Raw genomic sequence first — 21,488 nt, forward strand, 5'->3', positions numbered from 1 at the left:
TAGGCTGGTATGGAACATTTGTATCAGTCTTGTGTGGAACATGTATATCACAGCTTACAGAGAAACAAGCAGCCAGTGACAGAGGCACAGAGGGACAGAAAGAATAGTCAGACAGACAGACAAACAGACAGAGGCAGAGAGGCAGAGGGTTTTCTTTAATAGTATAGCCCCTGGTAAGCCCACCATTTTTGAGTGGAAGACCATCACTTAAGATGATATGGACATCAAAAACTGGTTCTGATGGTTTTAAAATAAAAAAAGCAAAACAGTAAAAGGATAGAAGGCTAGGTAGTCAGGAAGAAAGGGCAACTCTGGGAAAAGTTGGGCAAGGAGACTGAATACAAGCCAAAAAATGACTCTCAAAGAATGGTATATTTTGTTAAATTTGAAAGGTCATGTTTTTTTTTTTCCTCATCTCTAGGGAGTAGAGAAAGCCCTGAATGAATGAAGTGCAGAGTGAATTTATATTATTGACATGGCATGACCATCCCAGTGATTCCAGTAACTGGGTACCATTAGAGTGGCAAAAGTTTTCCCAAGGAGAGGCTCAGAGAAATGACAAAGACATCCTTGGGTTTCTGAGTGTGAGCAGTTGAAAAGTGTGTTCAAAAGCTAGCCATGTCAGTTTCTTCTCTTTACATCAAGGCACCAAGCCAAACAGGACACGATGAGGACATGAAACAGGATAATCTCAACTGAAGAGAACTCAAGTCCAATAAGTAGAGAACTCCACTGAGAGAAACACGCAAAAAGCAAAGGCAAAGATAACAAGTAAATAAAGTGGGGCAAGAAGCAATTTTATTCTGTAAAACTAGTTGACAATTAACAGATGGACAATTGTATTTTAGTATATGTTGCAGATAGCTATTTGTGACATTTAATTTTATTTATTAACTTGTTGTTGAGACAAGTCTGCTCTTGACAGCATCTTCTTTCTTGGATTCAAAGAAGAAATTGAACATCAATGGAGTTGCTACATTTGAGGTGAGAGAACCAATAGGCAAGAATTGCCTCATTTCATCTATAGACAAAATACTGTCCAGAAAAAGGACACATTATGCAGATTAGTTGACTGATATCTCTGCCAAGACAGGGTAATCAGCCCTTCAAAATTCTGCATTACAAAGGTCTGTCAGATGACCCTGGGCAGGTAGGCTGAAGACAGATGCTCCAACCTTTTTAAGTATAAGGGACTCTCCAGCTGGTGGGCAGTCTCTATAAATTGGCTAAGTTTTGGAAGCTATATTTTGTGCTTCTCATATTTTCAGGTAATATTAGTTGTTCTTGAATTTCTGACTGGTTTGAAGACTGGTAGTCTGATAGCCAACCCAAGCTGATTAGCATTGAGAAAGATGATATAGATTTGAGAGGATGGTTTTCAATTGGCATACAATCTAGACCCAGGACAAGAGTCAGGTGTAGAATTATAAGTTTTTTAAGATAAGATAAATGACAGAGGTCCTACTTAATTGATAAAGATGATGGACTGGGTGTTAAGTCTATCTTGTACTTTATGGTAATCGTTTTGTTCAATTCATATCTGAGCTAAAACATTCTTTTAATTAGACAGAAAGGGGGAAGTGCTGCAGATAGCCCTGGAGCTATTTGTAAGGAGTTGCAAACAAAGAAGGAGTCAGCACTCTGGTTTCCTTCAAACCTTCCCACCTTAATTTGTAAAATAAAGTCTAGAGTCAGTGATTGGGCAGAGGAAGGGAAGGTGAAGCTGAAAGTCAGAAGAGAGAAGAAAGTGGTGTGGGAGAGAGAGATGATGGCACAGGAGGAGGTGGAAGGAGAGCAGAGTAGAAGCATGTGGCCTGGAGAAACTCAAAGATGGGGAAGATGGTAGTGTAGTTGTAGACCTGCTGAATCTAGCTAGGTCCACAGCTTGTATTCATATTAATTGAGCTGTGTTTTCATTGCTGGGGCATATTTGTGTTCGAGAACTACTGCAAAAAGTATATTGAAAAGGAATTTGAGAAATGGTAGTCAGGTAAAAGAGTATTGTGGCTTCATCTATTCTATGGTGAGGAGACATGTTTCCATAAGAAAGAGACATGAAGTTTGGTTGCTTGGGAGAAAATGACAGATGAATTGAGGGTAGATACATGGCTAAATCACCAGAGTAGTCCCACTTTCACTTCTGGTTTATGGATTTTTATTTTATTATATTTTATTTTATTTTATTTTATTTTATTTTATTTTATTTTATTTTATTTTATTTTATTTTATTTGTTTGTTTGTTTTCGACACAGGGCTTCTCTGTGTAGCCCTGGCTGTCCTAGAACTCACTCTGTAGACCAGGCTGGCCTTGAACTCAAAATATGCCTGCCTCTGCCTCCCAAGTGCTGGGATTAAAGGTGTGCACCACCATTGCCCGGATTATAGATTTACATATTGACCCCATAAAACTATGGAGAATTATTCACAGAAGGGAAGGCTCTGTGAAACTGGATCCCAGGTGAAATGGGCCTCACAATCTTTACTCTTTAGCACTAGTAACAACTTACTGGAAGAGCATCTAGTCTATGCCTGTGTCTGTCACCTGTTGTTCCATAGAGCTAGAACTATGCATTGGTCCAAGAGTAGAGTCTGAGTGCTATCTATGATAAGGCTTCCAGAGGCTGTTGTTGAAACTCCAGTGTAAAGCTGGCTACCTTCAAGATAATATTTACGTAAGCAGTTGAATACGAATTCAAATATATTATATGTTATATAAAATAGACAACTAGCTCTAATTCTTTCTTATTGGTAGGAACTGTAAAACACAGCAAGAGTTTGAGAACATGTTAAAACCAGAACTATCCTAACAATTTGAAATGCTTTCTCTGTCATCTCAGGTGGCTCCACAGAAGTGCATTTTTTTGACATGTTCCTGGGTGAGATCAAAACTGTTGAAACAGCTTGTACGTATCACAATTTTTATGACCTCATTGAACATCTGGTCAGCTTGTCTTTTACATATTTTGTTCTAGTTTTAGTCTTATGCACTTGTGGCAGATTGGAAGGAAACCAAGACAGTTGTTCTTAGGTGGGAGTATGATGCTGACTACTTACCTGTGGACTTCAATTCATAAAGGGATGAATAAGACAATGTGTTGGTCAGATCTATTATGATATTATAACGTTACCACGTCCTTCGTAATTACCACAAGTTCAGAATCACAAAAGACCAAGGGAAACACTTTGGCTTTTAAATCTGCTCTAATTACTGACACATGAGACAAACTGGCTATTAGACCATAACAGGGAGAAATGTCCCACTTGTGAAAATCGTGTTTCAATGTCATATCTTTATCTCTGCCAGGTAATGCTTCTTTTATTAAATATCCTTTCAGAGTTAGGTAAGTTAAGTAATGTTACAGCAGTTTGTAGGATAGAATAGTAGTGTATATTTGAACCACTCTTCATAAAAGAAAAGAAGTACACCTTTTGGAAACTATAAGTATATATTACTTAGAGATAGGCCAAAAATAATTTAATTCTTCAATCAAAATAACATGAGTCTAGAGTTTTTAAAAGGTGCAGATGATTTCTCTCAAAATATATCGCCAAACTTTCCTACATAAGTTTTACATCTATCTTTTTGTAAAATTGTATTTCCAAATATAGTAAAAATATGTTGGGGCAGAAGAAGCAGCAAAAATAGAAATTTTTATTTACTATGGCTATAACTTTTTTTTTGCAGCATATAAATGTAGAATCACTAGTTGAATGAACTTCAACTTTATGATTGCTATTATGCCTTCCAATTTAATAGCTGATTCTTCCAGATTTGTAACAAAAATATTAAGTGCTTGTTAATTTTTCATAATTGGTTGCTCCTATACAATAATAAATTATAAGGAAATCACAAGTATCTTGTCCTGATACATTGTCTTTATCTACCATGTATCTTCACATTGATGCATTTTTAAAACTTTTGAATGCTCAAGCAGATAAAACTCATGGTATATTATTATGAATCACAAAGTCAACATTTGTAATGTTTATAGAATTCTCTGTACTCTGATGATACAACACTAAAATTCTGGATTACCAAAATAGAGAGTATTTCACTATTGTCATTGAGTGTCAGCTAACTGAAATACAATTATTTTAAAGTATTTTAAGTTAGGATGGTCAACAATTTAAAAGTTGTATGAATAGATTCTATAGTGTAGAAGAGCCATACAAGTTGTGTTCAGGACAATGAAATAAATTTTTGCTAAGAATAAGCCTATTCACTTCAGGGAAGAAAAACATAAATACTGCTGCCAAATAAATGGATATTGAAGAAAATCCTAAAATGTCACTTTAATCTTAGATAAGGCACTCTAACAGGGATGGAGGAAAGCATAAGAAAAATATTCAACAGTGAGTTAGAAAGCCAAGAAGAGAAACAAATCAAGTTTGACTATTCTGAAATCTATGGGCGAGGGTATTACATTGACTTTCTAGTAAAGAATAGTTATTAATCATTAATAAAAAACCCTGTGAAACTTTTCTCTCTCAGATGTGGTGTTTTTAAGAGAGAGACTGAATTGAAACCCATGTTGAAAAGCCTGAAAATAGATACACAAAAAATGTCTAAGTGAAAAATTTCAAAGTGCGTAGCATATATACAGTAGGAGCTGACATGGGAATTTACCAGAAACATCTAGCTTTATAGGCCAACAAATCCCCTGACTTGTTAAAGTAGTGATGTGTTGGCTGGACAGTAAAAAATATCAGAGAGGCTTGTTAAAATATTAAGGCAACGTTAAACAGTGATAAATTTTATAAAAATAAAATAGCTCATATTTTAAGTAAAAAACAAAGATTTCAAAAATATGAAACATATCTATATAGAAATATAATATATCAAATACTAAATAAAAATCTATTTGCTAAAAAGTAGAGTTCGTTCAACCACCACGGGTAAAATCACCTTTAAATATAAGTAAATGGATACATGTTTTAAATGTTCTGAATAGATAAAATGCACATGGATAAATATGCTCACAGCAGAAGAGTCTGGATGTATGAGAATTTAAGTAATGATTTATAACATATACCCATAAAGTATATAAACAATTAAGATTTTTAAAATAATGTATTTGTAAGTTTATGTGCATTGGTGTTTTTTTCTGCATGTCTGTCTATATAAGAGTGTTGTTCAATGTTGGGAATTGAACCTATGTCTTCTGTAAAAGTAGCCAGTGATCTTAGCTACAGAGAGACCTCTTCATCCCCCCACCAAGACATTTTAAAAGGAAAATATATATTACAGGACATGTTGGTGAGCTAATAACTTAAGCTAGTGCTTGGTGATAAGGGTTGAGATTTCAGACCATAAGGTTCATGTTTCATACTTCAGACAGCAAACAAAACAAAATACTACCTAGCCTAATAATCAATGTAGGCAGAAAATCATTGTAGCAATCACAAATTTAACAATTATAAGAATTTAATCCAAACACAGCAATTTGATCCTACAGATCAGCTATGAGACAGTATTGTCAGGCGAAAGAGAATTCTTTCACTGACCTAGAAATAATGATTAAATGAATAAAGAGCTGTAAAGACTGGCATAGACCGACTCTGTTAGATAGCAGAACTGTCATTTATTAGGAATATCAACATATAATATAGCGATTTTCAATCATTTGGTCGTGATCCCTGTGGGTATCGACTGACCCTTTCCCAGAAGTTGCCTATAGAGGTCAGAAAACACAGATATTTGCATTGCCTGTAACAGAAAATTTATAGCCAATGGAGATAATTTTGTGGTTGAGAGTCACCACAACATAAGGAACTACATTAAAGGGTCATGACATCAGGAGAGTTGAGAACCACAGTCATAATGTGATCAGATATTCCTATGCATACTTTCTCTAAGCAGATTAAAATTTCTTATTTTAAATAGCAGTTTCTTACAAAGTGGTTAGGATGAATTATACATTAATAGAGAAAATTATGTAGAAACTTTTGGATTCCTCCAAAAATAGCCCCATGGATTTCATGAATCAGTACATGATGACATAAGTTAACTAATATACAATTAACTGTTGAGTGATACATTTATTCTTTTTTTTTTCTGTATAGTCTTGGCTGTCCTGGAACTCACTTTGTAGATCAGGCTGGCCTGGAACTCAGAAATCCACCTGTCTTTGCCTCCCCAGTGCTGGGATTAAAGGTGTGCACCACCATACCTGGCTATTCTTTTTATTTTTCTTTGAAATCTTTTTTTTTCCCTGAGGTATGACCAAGAAAAGATATGCAGGATGTACTATAGATATAAACAAAAGGAAAAGGAACCAAGGTAAAGAGTTCAAATATTAGTATGTCCAATACTTAGATGCTGGACAGGAAACGCCTGGAAGGAGAGGTAATCTGGAAGCAAGAAGTAAAAGCTAGGACAGGTGAAGTTCTAGGAGTGTCCCAAATGAGCCAGCTATCCTAGAGCAGAACTCCACTGGTTAGAGGAAAACAATAAAAACAATGACTTTGACAAGATTTGCATTGGTGGTATAAAAGTGATATGGGGAAGATGAACCGGTGATAGCCGCAGCCTTAGATGTGGCATAAGTGCTTTCTGAGTGAAATTCTAGGTAGAGCATGAAGCAGGAGAAGAGTTGCTGAGAAGGATTATTATGAATGGCTTGATAAGCATGGCGCCCATCATTAGTATCATTGTTTCCTGAACTGAGACTTTCCATATTCAGATTTTCCTTCAGTGCCTAACTATTTTTGTATTCATTTGATCCTATTGAAGGTTCTTACTAAGTATTAATTTTAATGAGATGTTGCCAAAGGGCAATGTCAGTCCCATCTCCTGCAAACGTGAAACCCTCTGCTCCAGTTTCTCCCCGGGTATCAGTGCCAGTCCTTGAGGGCTTGCTTCAGCTTTTCTTTCTCCTTGCCTATAAAAATGCTGGACACACACACACCATTACTTAATAGAAAGAGGTTGTCTTCTGAATTAATTAGGTGTTGGGCTCGATGAAGAAAATTTATGTAGCAACAGTAGCTCTATTTCCTTTTAAGGAGGAGGTGGAATTAGAAGGATTAGGATGAAAAATGAATCCTGAGAGGAGAAATTTGTAGAATGAGAAAACACATAAAGAGCAAATTATTTTTTACAAGAAACTGTTGAATGGAAAATTGTACTAACAAGTGGTTTTGCAGCATCCACTTCATCACTATGGAAGATGACCACACAGGACACAGGATATTTAAAAGCTTAGCTTGTTCCAAGTAAAATCACAGGTTGCCCAGAATTTGGTAATGCAGATAAAGTGAAAAGATATGACCAGCATGCTAATTTCAATAGGATGAAAAACAACCCTTTGTCTTATCAAGGTTAAAAGTAATTTAAATATGTTGCCATGGTGATACGTAACTAATCGCAGCACAATGTACAGAACGTGAGTTAATAGTAAGGGGTTGTTGAGGGGTTGCTGGCCGTGTACTTTGATTAAATATTTGTAGGTTGTTTTTTTTTTTTTTTAAATACAGAACAATGCAGCTCTTCTCACTCAGTCACAGGACATGATGTTCTAGACATTTTGTGAGATTTATGCAATTTATATTAGGCAGGACTCATATCATCAAGCCCCTAACCACTAGAGTGTAAAACTAAAGTGTTATTTCAGTGAGAATAAGAGAGAGCCCTTTATGGGACGCACTATATCCCAACTGCCTTTCATGGCTTGCTATCCTCAATATTAATGTAATCCGGAATGCTGTTAACTGAATTAGCATTTAATGGATATGACATTGTGATGACTTGGAACAGGCAGCTAACACCGAGATAAACAGTGATGTATGAGGAAAGCATGGTATTTGCTCAAAATAAGGAAGCATTCATTAATAAGAACACGGGTATTGCTTCCACTGGTGGAATATGATATTTCCTTTCTGTCTTATTTTCAAAGTTGCTTAATTTTCCAACATTATAATGCTATGGTATGATAGATTTAAAACTATCAAAACCACCTTAGTCTTAATGCCTATGACTAGATGTTGAGAGGTAGCCTGCCGTAAGACTGCACCCAATGTCCACTTATTAATCATGGAGAAGAACCCAGCATAAGGTGTGGTTCTTAAAACATAGGTGACAAATCACTGAATTCTAGCTGGTGACTCTCAGAATATATTTTTCTCAGAAAACAAGGTTATCTCTTTTAGATTAGACACTGAATATATTAATTGCTGGGTAAGTGTTAATAGTTCCTGAATCTTCGATTTCTATTGGGACCTGGCCTGTGACAACAACACTTAGCACGTATGAGCCAGTGCAGTCCTTTACCTGTTGCTGTAGGAATGCATTGCCGTAAGCTTGCTTTTGTGCCTGGTGAGTTACTTTAGTTTTTGTTGTCTATGGCAAGTGATTAAGTCTATTTAAATCATTAATCTGATCTTTACATAACTTTTGTAAAGTTGTTTATAGAGAAGATTATCAATATTTTTTAGACTTTGCAATTTTGTAGAGTACAGGTTTTTAAAGTTTGACTCAATGATTTTTTTTTAATTGATGTCTGGTTTTATGCCCCACTTTAAATTTCAAATTTTATTGATTTGGATATTCTTTCTCTATTTCTTAGTTTTGGTAAGGATTTGCCTGCCTTGTTGGTGTTCTCAAAGAACCAATGGCTGAGAAACACTTTAAAAATGTTCAATATTCTTAGAGAAATATAAAACAAGACTATTTTGAGATTCTTATACCTGCCAGATAGAAAACACAGGTAAGATAAAAAAAAATACAAACTCATTGCAGGCAAGGATGTGGAGCAAGTTTCCATTTCTCGTGAGAGTACGAACTTTTACAGCCACTATGGAAAAAATATCCACTTATTAAGAGTATATACCATGCATGTCCTTTAGAGTCTGAGTTACCTCACTCATAATGACATTTTCTGGTTCTTCCATTTGCATGCAAAACTCATGATGTCCTCGTTCTTAATAGCTGAATAGTATTCTACTGTGTAAATGAACCACATTTTCTGTATCCATTCTTCTGTTGTAGGACCTCTGGGTTGTTTACAGATTCTGGCTTTAAAAAGTAAGGCCTCTATGAACATAATGGAGCACATGCCTCTATGGTATGGTGGGGCATCTTTTAGGTATATGTCTAAGAATGACATAGTTGGGTCTTCAGGTTGATCTATTTACAATTTACAATTTTCCAGATTGATTTCCAGAATGGTTGTACCAGTTTACAATCCCTCCAGCAATGGAAGAGTGTTCCCCTTTCTCCACATCCTCACCAAAATATGTTGTCACCTGAGGTTTTTGGTGTAAAGTGGAATCTCATGGTTGTTTTGATTTGCATTTCCTAATCACTAAGGTCTTTAAACATTTCTTTAAGTACTTCTCAGCCATTAGAGATTCCTCTGTTGTAAATTCTCTGTTTAGCTCTGTATCAATGTTTTTGGTTGAGTTTGTTTTGGGGGGGACATTAGCTTCTCGAGTACTTTATATATTTTGAATATTAGCCCTCTATCAGATGTGGGGTTAGTGAAGATTTTTTTTTTCCTTTTTCATTCTTTTTTTTTATTAAGTATTTTCTTCAATTACATTTCCAATGCTATCCCAAAAGTCTCCCCCCCTCCCCCCCCCCACTCCCCTACCCACCCATTCCCATTTTTTGGCCCTGGTGTTCCCCTGTACTGGGGCATATAAAGTTTGCCTGACCAATGGGCCTCTCTTTCCAGTGATGGCCGACTAGGTGAAGATTTTTTGCCCAATCTGCAGTTTGCCGATTTGTCTATGTCTTTTGCCTTACAGAAGATCTTTAGTTCATGAGGTCCCATTTGTCAATTCTTGATCTTAGAGCCTGTTTAAGAAATTTACCCCTGTGCCAATGAGTTCAGGGCTCTTCCCCACTTTCTCTTTTATTAGATTTAGTGTATCTAGAGGGTTTTTATGTTGAGGTCCTTGTTCCACTTGGATTTGAGCTTTGTGCAAGGTGAACAATTATGGATCTATTTTCATTTTTTTTCTACATACTGACTGCCAGTTAGACCAGGACTATTTATTGAAGATGCTTCTTTTTTTCCATTGATGATTCATTTTCAAAATATAAACATCTTGAGGTATCTTATACCCAACTTCCATGTTAACAGAAATCACTGGAATCTCCTAAACTATCTATCAACCTAAGCGTTTAGAGCCTAAAATTACTATGAGTCAAGCTTGCTTGTAAGATCATACAATTGATACACACACACACACACACACACACACACACACACACACACACACACACAAAACCTGAATGTAAAATGTAGGGATGAGTACACACTGTTTATTTTGTTGTTGTTGTTGTAAAGTAAACCCCAGATAAGGTTGCAGAGGGAGGGGAAGATGAAAGCTCCTGTTGTGTTAAGATTGAGCTCCCCCAATTACTCAATCAGTGAGGACAAAGAGGAAGGTGCTGATCATGGGTTCTTAAAAGTCTGATTTCTGTATCCAGAGTTCTTGCCATTCAGGGGGTTGCCCTGGCATTGCAAAGTCATGAAATAACCTGGCTCCTTTCACTGTTCAGAGTCGTCAGTGCTCTCATTATGAAGATGGAAACCTTTTCTTTCACAGTTACTTGACTGTGGAGTTCTGGTTCCCAGAAATCCAGGCAATCCCTTTCTGTTGCTTTAAGTCACTTACAAAGATAACTCACTTTGTGTATTACTTTGTGTTAAACATATAATGCAAGCCCAGCATGGTAGTGAACTCCTTCAGTCCCAGCACTCGGGAGGCAGAGGCAGGCAAATTTCTGAGTTCATGGCCAACCTGGTCTACAAAGTGAGTTTTAGGACAGCCAAGGCTACACAGAGAAACCCTGTCTCGAAAAAAACCAATATATGTATACATATAATACAATTAAACACAGCAGTTTCACTACCTTCTTATAGTTTCCTATTTATTTGTGGGAAGTATACATATGTATACACACAAACACGCATGAGAAAAAAAAAAGATACCCTATAAAATTTGAAGAGAAATATAAATAGTTCCTTTCAATTCATTCAGTGGTTCCCAAGGCTTTCCCATACAGTTATTAATATGATTAATGCGGAATATTCACAGTAACAAAGCGTTACTGTTACATATAGCAATCCAAGTTATTCTTTTTGATACATTAGGTGATGGGCTTAGGTAAGTACCAACTGATCATGAATGACCAATTAATTGACTCAGTGGACTTCTTCTGTGTGCTCGTCTGAAGCCTTTTGTAGGTTTTGTTGTTGTTTTGTTTTGTTTTGTTTTGTTTGGTTTTTTTTTTTTTTTTTTTTTTTTTTTTTGAGACAGGGTTTCTCTGTGTAGCCCTGGCTGTCCTGGAGCTCACTTAGTAGACCAGGCTGGCCTCAAACTGAGAAATCTTCCTGCCTCTGCCTCCCAAATGCTGGGATTAAAGATGTGCGCCACCCCTGCCTGGCTGCCTTTTGAGGTTTTAAAGCTGTATTTCTGCAACTTGGATTCTGCTTCTGAAGCCAGAGGACAAGATTGGGTTATCTCTGATCATTCATCACCCCCGAGAGATCCACCCTGAAGCCATGGAGAGAAGTCCATCGCCATTAGTGGTTAGGGACTCTGATTTGTGGTGAGAACAGTAGAACAGTTTCTGGAGCTAAAAACCTAATTTACACTGGTATTTTAATAGAAGGGGAGCTTTAGTAATTAACCAGTGATGTATATTTAAGACTTTTGAATAGTTTTTCCCTTTATTTATATTTCTAGAACAGGTTTTGTTTTCTATTTTTATTCAGCAAATATATGAATAGATAAAAATAGGCAAATTGAGAAAAGACAGAGAATGAAAGTGAGTTTAAATTGGCCACAGTGATGGAAGATGATTTGCTACATGTATATTAACATATTTGAAAATCTAGACATTTTCTATATTCACCAATTTCTGTATACAATTAAATTGTCTAATTGCACTTTTATGTCTTTCCAATGAATTTGTGTTCTTCTTTATCGATTTCTCATAAATATTATTTGTATTATTTTGTAAAAAATATCATTCTAGATAGCTCCTTCAGGATGGGATTCATATGATCTAAATAATAATACAAACAATGAATATACAACAGAAATATGAATATTTGATGTTATGTTACTATGTTGTTGTATACACTGTTTCAGTATATATGAGTAGCAAAATAGAATACAATAGTAAAAATTGAAAAACTTATAATTTGCCAGTTAAAATGCTCACTACAGATGTAGCATATCAGGTCACCATATAAAATTGCTTCGTTGTGTATTTTATATAAAATGGAAAATAGTAGCAGATAAATTTTACTAACAAAGTTATATTTTCGATTTCACAGATAAACAGTCTATTTTTTCTCTTAAAGAAAATAGTCTTATTAGGGATGGTCCAAAGAACATAGGCTGGTGGCTTACAATTTTATCATTTTAAATAACCTATTCTCAATATGGTCTGTACTGAGTGGAGATACTGGTCTTACTGAGTAGACTGAATGGCTGACAGATAGAAAAAAAAAAAGAGAAGGTTGAGAAGAGAACAAAGCAGAACAACGGAGATCAGAAGAGAACATAGGAGAATAGAAGAGAAGAGAGCACATGAAATTGGAAGGGAAGATTGGAGATGAAGGGAATGGGGACTGGATTTTGTTTCCACACATTTTAAGTCTGTGGGAAAATTTCAAATACAAGACAGTAGATGCTGGAGAGGATGCGGAGAAAGAGGAGCACTTCTCCATTGCTGATGGAATTGCAAACTGGTATAACCATTCTGGAAATCAATCTGGAGGTTCCTCAGAAAAGTGCGAATAGATTTACCTGAAGACCAAGCTATACTACTCTTGGGCATATACACAAAAATGTCCCGCCATTCCACAGGTGCATGTGTTCCACTATGTTCATAGCGGCCTTTTTTGTGATAACCAGAAGCTGGAAAAAACCCAGATGTCCCATGACAGAAGAATGGATACAAAAAATGTGGTTCATTTACACAATGAAATACTAGTCAGGTATTAAGAATGACAACGTTACAAAATTTGCAGGCAAAGGGATGGAACTCAGAAACATCATCCTGAGTGAGATAACCCTGACTCTAAAGGACATACATGTTATGTACTCACTGATAAGTGGATATAGACCAAAAGCTCAGAGTACCCATACTACAACTCATAGCTCATGCAAAGTTTAATAAGAAGGCCAAGGTGTGGATTCTCAAAATCCACTTATAAGGGGAACAAAATAATTACTCGAGTCAGAGGGACATAGGGTCATGGGTGAGAGAAGGGAGTGGAAGGGGAAAAGGGGGGGCAGGGTCAGGTATGGGAAGAGACATGAGAGTAGTCTAGATGACCAGGAGAATGAATAGAAATATGTAGCAGTGTGTGTGTTTGGGGTTGGGTAGACATGCATGCAAGGGAGAGGGTTACCAGAACCACTAAAAAGTCCCAGACTCCAGGGATGCAAGTAGTGTCTAGGACACAATGGGGATGATATTAACCGAAATACCCAACAGAGGGGAGATAGAACCTGAAGACAACATGCCAGGAGATAGGTATGGTCCCCAGTTGAGGGAAGGGGGCACCCACCCATCTCAAAATTTTTAACACAGAATTCTTCCTGTCTAAATGAAAGACAGGGACAAAAGGTGGAGCAGAGACTAAGGAAAGGCCATCCAGAGACCACCCCACCTTGGGATCCTCCCATACGCAGACACAAAACTATTGTTGATAGCAAGAACTGCTTGAAGACAGGATCCCAGTAGGCCTGCCCTCCGAGAGGCTCTGCAAACACCTGACTGATACAGATGCAGACACTCACAGCCAATCATTGGACTGAGACGGGGGTACCCTGATGGAAAGGGATAGAGAAGGATTGAAGGAGCTAAAGGGCTTGCAACCCCATACATAGGAAGAACAACAATATCAACTAACCAGACCCCTCCGGAACTCCCAGGGACTAAGTCACCAGCCAGTATGCATGGGCTGGCCCATGGCTCCAGCTACATATGTAGCAGAGGATTGTCCTATCTAGTATCAATGATGGCCCCAGAGAAGAGGAATGATAGAGGGATAAAGCTAGAGTGGGTCCGTGGGTGAGGCTAGAGTGGTGGGTAGGTGAGGGAGCATCCTCTTAGAGGGGAGATGGGATGGCAGATTTGCAGAGGGGAGACTGGGAAGGGGGACAACATTTGAAATGTAAATAAATAAATAATCAATAGAAACTATGCATTTTAAAAATCATCTTTCCTCTTACAGCTATGTTTATGATAAAATGTATAAACAAATGACTTTTTTAAATAAAGACATTACTATTTTCTTTAATATTTGGATGCAAATAAATAGTCTAGACATTTCTAGTATAAATTTTATGTACTTAATAACATGAACTATATTAGTAGCCTTATAGAAGTCTTTGGAGACATTATTTTTAGATTTTTTTTTTGATATTTGTCCCATAGTGTGATATATAAACCACATTGAAAAGAGCAAGTGGGGAAAAACAAAACAAAACAAAACAAAACAAAACAAAATTTGAGTGTGACATATCAAATGTGTGCTATAGATCAGCTTCCTGCTTCTCCTTGTCTGTCACAATCCTCATGCACGGGCCGAAAACCATTTTGCACATGGTCTGAAAGAAACTTCCGAGGTGACTTAGATTTTTATTTCCCTTTTCTTACTACAGAAAAAAAGAAAACATGCTATGTTAAGCCTTCTTTGCTTATCTCAGCCACACAAAGGGTCATAGAAGTGTTTTAACTGCCTCATTTTGTACAGATAAAAAACTTGATTTTCAAGAAGTCTCTCTTGGTCTCTCTGTATCCCTCTGTCTGTCTCTGTCTCTGTCTCTGTCTTTGTCTCTGTGTGTGTGTGTGTGTGTGTGTGTGTGTTTGCATTTATATGTGCTTTTGTGTGATAACCTTAGGGAAAAACAATGCCAGATCTAAGACTTGCTTGATTTCTCTGCAATAAAATTTATTGATGGGTAAAGAAAATAAAATAGTATTAAGTAAGAAATATATAAGTTTTTTATATCTGTTCTCCTATTTAGCTTAAAATTTTTATAGGATCAATATCAATATCCCTACAGCTATAAAAACCAATAACTCTCATTGAAGACACTATAAAGTGAAACAGTGTTTAGAATCAAGATAGAGTTGTTCTCACTTTTTCTGCTAAAATATGCCTTTCAGGATTAAAATTTTAAATTAATATGAAGAGAAATTATTTATATTTTGGACATTTATGTTTCTTATTGACTGAATAAATAGTTTTGAAGACAAAAAAACCTATGAAAGTATTATTTTCTCATCAGTCTCCCCCCCTCTTTTTTTTTTTTTTTTTTTTTTTTGGTAGACTAAATTTTTTTCCTTACCCTGAAAATGTAACCTTTTTACATCAGAAAAAGAAAGAAAAGGTATGAAAAATATAAAACACTACAAAATACTTTGAGCTGTTTAGCTTTCCTGTGAAGAGGAAAACTTTTATACTGCCACTTTAAATCAACATTACAAAATATCATTATTTTGAATTTGAGTAATCATTTAAAAATGCATGCTTACCAAATATTGAATGAATCTTAAATGAAAGAGTGATTTCTAGTATTGACATATATTTACTATCATGGAAATTTGATACAAATAATTGAGGATCAGAATATATATACCTAGGAATGCTGATTACCAAGTGTGGTTCAGACACAAAGCAGAAAATTGTCTTAATAATTTTAGTAGATGGACAACTACAGCTTATTCATCATGTGAGATGTGCCAGTCGGAGAAACTATCTTAATTAAAAATATCTGTACAAATCCAAAGTCATTTTTACATATCTATGCATCAAATTTAAAGTGTTACTGAAACTGGTAATTATGTTTAATAATACTAAAAATAATAGCTATAGAAATATAATATTCTAATAGATAGTTTTGTTAATATTTTTCCTCCTTCAAGAAACTACTTCTGCATATTATTGCACAAGATGCAAACTAGGAAAGATCTTTGGTTCTGGTCATCCATTTTCTCAGAGATCCTATCAGTTATCTCTATCACAAAGATCTAATTGCAAAGAAAAACAGTAGAAGTAGTCATGAAATGAAGGTTACGTCTTAATTTACTATTTTTTTTACAAATATTCTCTTGCCACATGTGTGTGTGTGTGTGTGTGTACATATGCATTTATATACATATGTTTGTATCATATATATATATATATATATATGCATGTATACACATATATACATATTCACACCCATATAAAGTTACTTTTCACGTTTCACATTTCAGGCACTGCCATATTTTTAGTTCTTGGGTGGTCACACTCATTGTGTATCCCACCCAAGCTTTGTTGTGGGGCCAGGCAATGGGCTGGAAAGAGGCCTCTTCATTTCTAGGTGATCTTCAAAGTTTGGGCAAATCTGTCCTTTTTAGGCATAATTTCAATTTAGATTAATTACCAAGTTGTAGAATATTTTATTCATTTTATTTATTAGTTGAGCTTAAGCCATCTGTATTGGTCAAAATCCTTAAAAAAAAAAAAAAGACAGAACCAAGCGCTTCTAGTCAGGATAGACAGACAGAGAGATAGACAGACAGACAGACAGACAGACAGACAGACAGACAGATGATAGATAAATATAGCTAGATGATAGAATGTTAGCAAGATAGAAAATCACATAACAGACTTCACATAGATAGATGAAAGTCAGATAAATGATAGGTAGATATGTAGGTAAATAGATAAATGATAGACAGACAAAAAGAAGTGTTAGATAGGATGATTATAGAAATTGGGCTATTTGACTGGGAAAACTAATTCCCATGGTAGGCTATATTTAATAATGGAAACTTTAGAAGGACCAAGGGCCAAAGAAGACAGCATCAGTGGGCCAGGGGAAATGCCTGAGACACATGAAGGGCTTTTTGCACAAATAGCAGTCTGAAGATTTATAGATCTGAAGATCTTCAGTCTAAGGGCACCTCAATTCAGAGGAAGAGGAATATATGCACCCCTCAACCCCCTTTGCCTTCTTGATCCTGTCTGGATTTCCTCTTCCTACACATTGCTGTCACTCAGAAGATAGATTTTCCTCATCCTGTTCACTGACAGATGAGTCAATCATCTCTAATAACAACGTTAGTCACATCCAAACAGTGATTTCCAGCCATCTTTCAGGTAACACTTAAAATTAGCCATTTCATTGTCATTAAAATGCAATGTGTGCTGAAAGGTTTATGGAAATCGCATCTGCACTGAGGTGACCTCATCTGCTGGCTATCCCTAGGCTAGGTAGCACTGTGCTCCTGAGTGAAAGGTGTCATCAGCCCTGAATTTTACTTAAGTAGGTCTATGGCTATCAGCCATATCACTCAGCCATGGTATGGCCTTTTTAGAATACTACAATGCCTGCTGTGACCTTAGCACTCCATAATTCAGTAGCTGTTCAAGCTTAAAGTATTCACTGTACCAGGGATCTCAACTCTACATTAATAAACAGGACCTTTTGTAGGAAAGGGTCACCACATGAAGACTGCCAAGAGCAATAGGAATAAATGAGCAGCCAAGTGTGAATATTCTTACATATCAGGAAAGATATGTATAAAAAAATCATACAGGGTTTCCGGGTTTGAGTGATGCTGGTGGTTCTTAAGGTTTTAGAAATTGAAGTTAGTAGATGAATGCCATTTATCTATAAATAGCAGGAGATTTTGGCCAGATAGACCTTTCTGGGAAGCCAAATGGTAGTCATGGATAAGATACTGAAAGAACTGGGACTTCAGCCAAGTTTCTGTGACATCAAGTTTGACACTGTTTCTTTTTAACTAAATGCACAAGATTTAGACTCGGAACAATATTTAAAAAAAGAAAGAAAATAAAAACTTATACATGTGTCTACTGCAGATTCTTTGCATAAACCTTACATAAGAAAAACAGTGGGCCAAAAGTGCCAGGTTACATTAATAATTTAGGTATCTTGATTGCATTAGATGTTGCACATATATTACCTGTTACTCTTGTTCCTGTCATCAGTAATGTGGTAAGTAAATATCCTATGCTAAATAAAAATTAATATTGTTGATTAGATTTCTTACATTGCATGCATATGCATAATAATGTAGCCTTATGATGTACTTCCATTCTGTTTTACAGAGGCACAAGCTGCCTTGAGTTTACAACAAGCATCTAAGGTAATATGTAAATACATGCTAATAACCCAAAGTTTAAACTAGAATAATGTGTCTCTAACGTTTGACTCCAAATAGATTTATGAAGCTAGCTATCACCTAAGATGCTTTTCTTGCCAAAATGTATGTTTCCTATACAGTATAAAATGCATGCTTCCCTTAACTCCCAAAGATATATTAAATGACTCATTTTTCAGAGACCTCAGTGTTTATATAAGGTTTTGAGATTTGAGCAGCCACAAAAATGACTTTACTAGGCTTTCCCCTGGCAACCCCATTTCACTTTTCATAGAGTATAAAATCTCTGTATTGACAGCTCAAAATTGAAATAACCCTCAAGTTTTATTATCCATTCTTTAGATGGACTTAACTGGGTAATTAGAATCCTGTGTGATAGGTTAGAATCCATTTCATCTTCTAAATTAAGAATTCATGTAGGTCGCAAGAAAGTTTATTTTAAATGTGTTGAAACTCAAAGCATTACTTCCTGGGGAAGAAAAAGAGAAATATCATATAATCTTCGATTTGATATACTCAGAAAAAGGAATAAGAGCCAACTTTCTGGAAGAAATGAAAAAACAAACCTAACAAAAGCCTCAAGATCATAATTACTTGAGAGTTCTAAAAGGCATCCACTGCATGCATTTTAGAAATTAAATAAAGATTCTAAAACCGTGCTTTTAGGAAAGACCAATAATACCACAGAATTCAATAGAAATGCACAAACCTGTTTAACCTTGAAAAAAATGTTAGGTTACATATGATGAGTATGTATGATATAAAATCCATGTGAACTAATTGTTAGAAAAGGTAATTAATTAATAATATCACCTAAACATACAAGACACTATCCTGAAAAAAAAATAGCTGAAGAAAAAATAAGTACAAATTACATAGAGCCAGTATCAGTAAAATGAGAAGAAATCCGATGTGCATTGATGTCTGATGTCAAGAACTTCTAAGTCAATGTTAGAAAAAAACAGCAAGTAAATTATACTTCATGTCTACAATAAATAAGTGAAGTATTATCACTGTAACTTGTACTAGGTGTTGACTTTCTACCATATTGTTGAAGCTAATACAATCAAAACTTAGGTATGTACTCTTCAATATGTTACAAAAATCCTCTGAAGTAGATTAAGGTTTTAAAAGTACTATCTATTCATTGCCATTACCATACATCTACAAAACATGCTATGGCCATAGTCTACCATCACCACCTCCCTATAACCTACTCTATTGATGCCCACCCAACCTGATGTCCTCTATTTATTATTGTTATTATTACTTATGTATTATTATTTAATTTATTATTATTATTATTATTATTATTATTATTATTATTATTATTATTATTATTTGTCACTGCTGTCTAATTAGTGCTCTCCATGTATGCCTGGATATCTGGTCACCTACTGAGATGTAGCAAACTACCAAAGACCACACACTCTCAGAAGAAAGTGCCATTTTCAATTAAGTTCCAGTATTTCTTCTTGTATGGGTGCAGCTTTGGGGGGTCCTTTCCCATACATTTGGGAATTTTGACTGGGTTGATCTGCAAGTCTTGTTTCCATAACTATAGCTGTGATTTCAAGATTTTTTGGTTCCAATCTCTAACCTTCAGCTCTTGAAGTCTTTTCTTTCTGTCTTCTGCGATGTTCCCTGAGCCTTGGCTGTGGATGAAGTTGATAGGGACGATCCAGTCACAGCTGAGCACTCCACAGCCACTGACACTAGGCACTTTGACCAGCTCTGATTCTTCTCATTAATTACTGCCCACTGTGAAACATTTTACTGATGTTGAAAGCAGTTAAAATATGTAGGTACATGCAAAATACTTAGAATATAGTTTGACAGTATGGTCGTTTAGAACAACAACAGCAGATTCTTTCTCGAACCTATAATCTCAAAAGCTGTAGATTTATAGTTACAGACAAAAGTCCCCACAATAGAAAAGGCCTTATATAAAATCAGAAAGAATTTTAGTACCAAGCAAGGCTTCTCACACAGACTCAGGCTGAATTCTGGCTTTGCCATAAATTATTTTTGTGCAACTTTGAGTTAGGTTTCCCAGACTTCTGTGTGCCAGTTTTCTATGCTGCATTTATCACAAGGTTAGTATGGTGGATGAATTATCATGATAAAATTGTCCAGAATAAGAAATAATGTATAACCTGTCCTTGAAAGAGAGTGTGGCTGCTCTGTCACATGCGTGTCAGTAGGTGGCAGAGTGGAGACAGGCTGTGTCTCCACTCAGTGTTCTGACCTTTGAACATCTGAATGATCAGTGGCCTAAAATTCCCTGATAAAAACAAGCCTGAGATGAATATCAGTAGGTGTCACATAGGTTCGGGGGATGGATCCCATGTCTGGAAGCAAGATGTAACTAGAAGAAGCCACGTGGGGCAGGGTCTCAGAAAGGAGTAAGCCGAGATAAAAGACTGTCACATGGGGCCATTTAGGCAAGCCAGGCAAAGAGTGAGTAGTAGATTTGCACCATGGGGGCCTGGACAGGTAGCTAGCCTGAGACGAACAACAGTCGGGCACCAAAGCGAAGACAAATAATGCCCGAGCTGATTGCTTCCTAGTGCCATAATGGATGAGCTTAAAACTCCCAAGACCACTCCTGAGATAACCTCAGACATTCAGAGACCTGGGGCTCCATTAATAGGAGAAAGAAAGTGGTGGAAAAATGGGAGAGAAAGAGTAACAGAAGAATGAGGGTATAATGCAGGTCAGCAGAACTGGAGACACGATGGTAGTGAGGAATAGCCTGATGCCTCTTGTCATGTACAGAACTCAGTACAGTTCTGTCATTTACAGAGTTCTGTACTCCTTGCCAGCTTCAGTGCTCAGGAGAGAGGCCCTGAACATTGAGGGAGTTGTGGGTGAGCTGGCCCCAGGCTATAGGAGTGGCAGGTCTGGCCCTACCACTTGTCTCCCTTATGTTGTCGTGGACAAAGAGGAGATACCCTCCTCCCACTTTATTCCCCTTTACCTGTGGCAGGTGGGAGACCTAGTTCTAGGGACATAAAAGCTTAAGTCCCTGCCCCTCACCAGCTCCAGCACTTGCGAGAGCATCCCCTGAACTTTGCCTAGGCAGCACAGTAAAGCTGACACTGGTGGCGGGCACATAGACTAGGAAGCCCCAAGAGCATAAATGTGGGAGAGCTTGCCTTGCCACTTATATGCTATATGGGCGGAAGGGGGTGACTTACCCTCCCCCCACCCCCGCCTAAAGCAGGCAGGAGAGCTGGCCTAGAGATCAACAGAATGGCTTTACACTCTACCTGTTGCGGGACACACGTGGACAGCACATCTGTAGTTTTCCAATGAGCCAGCCTGAGGGCATGAG

At 36.6% G+C, this 21,488-nt stretch overlaps 1 non-coding gene across 1 annotated transcript; it reads left to right on the forward strand.

The window, feature by feature from the left end:
• Nucleotides 1-20,306: 20,306 nt before the first annotated feature.
• Gm23437 lies at nt 20,307-20,433 on the forward strand. Its single transcript, XR_003951292.1, has one exon. It is a non-coding gene; the product is annotated as a small nucleolar RNA SNORA17 (small nucleolar RNA).
• The last annotated feature ends 1,055 nt before the right edge of the window (nt 20,434-21,488 follow it).

This window comes from Mus musculus, chromosome 14 (assembly GCF_000001635.26).
Source record: "Mus musculus strain C57BL/6J chromosome 14, GRCm38.p6 C57BL/6J".
Taxonomy (NCBI): domain Eukaryota; kingdom Metazoa; phylum Chordata; class Mammalia; order Rodentia; family Muridae; genus Mus; species Mus musculus.